General features: G+C 45.1%; 1 long non-coding RNA gene across 1 annotated transcript in view; it reads right to left on the reverse strand.

Annotated features, from left to right (window-relative positions):
* The window catches only part of LOC108366695 (uncharacterized), an 18,809-nt gene extending 15,185 nt beyond the window's left edge, over positions 1 to 3,624 (reverse strand). The window contains exon 1 of the long non-coding RNA XR_001848144.1: positions 3,498 to 3,624. This is a non-coding gene — a long non-coding RNA (uncharacterized LOC108366695). The remainder of the gene's footprint in view (positions 1 to 3,497) is intronic.
* Positions 3,625 to 4,183: the final 559 nt, after the last annotated feature.

Genomic DNA, 4,183 nt, shown 5'->3' on the forward strand with positions numbered 1-4,183 from the left:
AAGTCAACCCAATAACTTAAAACTGATAAATTGGCACATTCTTGCTTCTGCCATGAGGGGGAACGATATGTAACTATGTGATTAGATATGTAATTGGTTTTTATTTACCCGAATAGGATTTGGCACTGATATGTGCACAGGTATAATGTCTCGCAAGGTGCACTATAACCGCAGCGTTGGGGATATTTATGTACCTAGGTGTACTCTTATGCATCCGACTGGAAAATCCTATGGTTTTGGGGATTTGCATATTTTACTCTTTTCTATTTAGCTAATGCATAAACTTATGCACTGGTGGCAATTTTGCAATGGTATGAAAATGGCTTACCTTGATAAATCTGCCACCGCAAATAATAAAGTAAAACAAGGAACCAGGTGCCACTAAAATTTTAGATTTCTATTCAAATCTAGGCTAATACTGCTAATAAGCCGGAGTGTTCGGTGTTCGCTCCACTGCGTCTTGAACGTGAAAGATCAGAATGCCTCAATTTTTGTTCGATGAAGCTTTAACTTCGGCTCAATGATAGGGCAAGTTTGGTCGGCTAGGACTGGAAAAATACATAGTTGTGCAAAGGAGATTCAAGTAAGTTTGACAAGAGCCGTGTTTAGCACGATGACACAGGGCGACCACCGGAAATGATGAAGAATTTCCGCAAATAAAAGTTTGTGATTAAGTAGTATGAACACAAGTACATGTACGCGTAAAAGTGTACATAAAAAGGCAAGTAGGAAAAAGTAAAAGCATCGCCCGAGGCGAACAGCAGTCCGGGCTACAAGCGCCATTACAACAGCACGGCGCCCACACCGTAATCGGATGCGTCACATTGGACAAAGAAACGCTTTGAAAAGTCGAGGTGTCTAAACACAGGTGCGCTCGTGAGCGCTCTTTTCAAGTCATTGAACGCTTTCAAAGCTAGCATGTTCATCGCAAATTTCTTACCCTTCTTCATTGTATCTGTTAAAGGGGCTCCTATCGTAGCAAAGTCTTTGGTAAAGCGTCTATACTATCCGGTAGTTCCAAGGAATCTTCGCACTTGTTTGATGGTTTTAGGCACATTAATATTTTGAATTGCTTTGCTCTTTTCTGGGTCGGTCTTAAGCATACCCCGGCTTATAATATACCCAAGGTAAGGCAGCTCTTTAAAACAAAATTTTTGATTTAGTTAATCCTTTTAGACAGGTGGCTACTTCGCTTAGGATTTGGATATGGGAGTCGAAATCTGATGCAATGTTGAGCAAGTTATCCAGATATATAAAAACATTCGCCTTGAGTCTCTGCGGTATAAGGCGGTCCATTAGTCGGCATAACCTTTGCGCAGCGTTACATAATCCAAACGGCATGGTCACGAATTGATACAGAGGCCGCTCGGGTACAGTGAAGGCGGTGTATGGTTTGGTTGTATCTTCCAGTTCAATCTGCAAAAATTCAGAGTTGATTCTGCTTATATAATGTGTGTCATCAATGTGGCTAAGTAAGCCTGCAATATTCTGCATCGGGTACGCATCTTTCACCGTCACAGCGATAAGTTTGCGTGCGTCGAGGCAAAAACGATGTTTGCCAGATTTTCAGACGATCGTGGTGCGGTTACTCCACGAACTTTCGCTTTCCTCGTTTCCCCCAATTCTTACATCTTATCGACCTCTTCATACACGATCGCCTGCATCGCTGGTGATAGAGGGTAGTGGCGATCCTTGATTGGCACGGCATCATCGACCAGCTTGATGGCGTGTTTTTCCAGGTGAGTTCGTCGTAACCCATGCTCTTCGTATGCTCTGAAGTCGCTTACCACCTGCTCTAACCGTTGTTTCTGCTCTGGTGAGAGTGTATGCAGAATACGCCGCTCATTTTTGTCTTCTTCGGACACCATATCATGTTCTAGTTTACTAAGATCGATTTCATTCGCCGATATCACCTCCGGAGCAAACTGGAAAGCTCACCAGAAATCTACTCCTAGGTAAATATTTTGCTCGAGATAGGGGCATAAAAAAAACGTTATATCCTGTTCTAAATTTTTATATTTTACGGGGGGAGTGAGTTTACCTAACACGTTATGCAAGTGTCCGCCGGCAGCTTTAACGGAGGAGACGTAACGTTGTACGGATGCGCCTAATTCTTCTACAAGCTCACGGCAGCCTCGGCCGAGAATGCTAACTGACGCCCCTGTATCTAGCAATCTCCGTTTATGGATATAGTTGATTTCTAATTCCGCGTAAACTCGTGGATCACTATTTTCGGACACAGTATCTTCCGTTGNCATAAAAAAAACGTTATATCCTGTTCTAAATTTTTATATTTTACGGGGGGAGTGAGTTTACCTAACACGTTATGCAAGTGTCCGCCGGCGGCTTTAACGGAGGAGACGTAACGTTGTACGGATGCGCCTAATTCTTCTACAAGCTCACGGCAGCCTCGGCCGAGAATGCTAACTGACGCCCCTGTATCTAGCAATCTCCGTTTATGGATATAGTTGATTTCTAATTCCGCGTAAACTCGTGGATCACTATTTTCGGACACAGTATCTTCCGTTGTCGAAATCTCTCACGTGCCTTTTGAACCTTCCTCGATACTTGCCAGCGTCCCATTTCTACACTCTCATCGTAGATGTGTTCGCGTGCTACCAGATACTTTCTCAGGCGTTCTTCGTAGGACGGCTTACTTTCTTTCCTGGGCAACTCTTCCTTCTTGTTTCCTATATTACTATTGAAAATGCTAACGTTTAGTTTCTTTTTAGGTGAAATGGCATCGCGGCTCAACTCCTCGGGTGTTTGTGTGGAGCGCGATTCCCCGTCATAATTGCGTTCCGTGAGGCGTTTTCCGCTGGATTACATGCCGGACATTTCGGTGTTATTACATCCGGTTTTCGACATTTAAAACAAAAAATTCGTCGATGTAATCTGTTAAAAAGTGGCCTTCTGCCCCACAGTTCCAACACAGTACCTTGTTGCGCCCAGCTGGCTGTCTAGTTAAGCGTTGACGGCGCATTTCCTCCACGGTGACTTGACCCTCATCTTCTTCTTCTTCTTTATTTGCGCTGTAACCGCCTAAGCGATTTTGGCCGAGTCCAAAACAGCACGCCAGTCATTTCTCTTGTGTGCTAACTGACGGCAATTGGAAATGCCAAGTGAAGCCAAGTCCTTCTCCACCTGGTCTTTCCAACGCAGAGGAGCGTTTCTGTCCATTCGAACGAAATGGCCAAGCCATCGGAGCCGTTGAATTTTAATTCACTGCACTATTTCTATGTCGTTGTAAAGCTCATACAGCTCATCGTTAAATCGTCTGCGATATTCGCCATCACCAACGCGTAAAGGTCCGTAAATCTTTCGCAGAATCTTTCTCTCGAAAACTCCAAGAGCCGCCTCATCAGATGCTTTCATTGTCCATGCTTCCGCGCCATACACCAGCACAGGCATGATGAGTGACTTATAGAGTGTGATCTTTGTACGACGAGAGAGGACTTTACTTCTCAATTGCCTACTCAGCCCAAAGTAGCACNTACTGGTTCTCAAGTAAACGAAGTCGTCTACTTTTCCAAACTTGTAGCTGTCAACAGTAACGTGGGTGCCAAGACGCGTATCCTCCGACTCTTTGTGTGATGACAGGAGATACTTCGTTTTGTCCTCGTTCACCACCAGACCCATTCGCTTTGCTTCTCTATCCAATCCCGAGAGGGCAGAACAGACGTAGCCCTTGTTTTTGTTGGAGGATGGTTCCGTGCGCAGAAGTGGAAAACCGGCAAATCGCAGCTCACAACGTCCGGATATTTATATCCACGTATCCTCTGGGTAGCAACCAAACACCCGTTTGGGAGCGAGCTAAAGTGAGAAGGCGTAAAACTTCGCGTGCGCTGGGTTTGGGTCCCGCCACGTTAAAACCCCGCCCAATGAAAAGAAGCAAACAGCCTCGGATGAGACCCCCTTTTTCTGATGACGACCACGGCAAACGTATAAAGGACTATGATTTAAGGGTATGCACCTGGAATATCCGGACCCTTAATGGGGAAGGTGCCTCTGCCCGGNTGTTAAAACCACGCCTAATGAAAAAATCTAAAAAGCATCGGACGAGACTTTTTATGATGACGACCACGGCAAACGTATAAAGGACTATGATTTAAGGGTATGCACCTGGAATATCCGGACCCTTAATGGGGAAGGTGCCTCTGCCCGGCTGGTTGATGTCCTCGGG

This window comes from Rhagoletis zephyria, unplaced genomic scaffold (genome assembly GCF_001687245.7).
Source record: "Rhagoletis zephyria isolate East Lansing unplaced genomic scaffold, Rhagoletis_zephyria_1.1 Rzeph_scaffold_02384, whole genome shotgun sequence".
In the NCBI taxonomy this organism is placed as follows: domain Eukaryota; kingdom Metazoa; phylum Arthropoda; class Insecta; order Diptera; family Tephritidae; genus Rhagoletis; species Rhagoletis zephyria.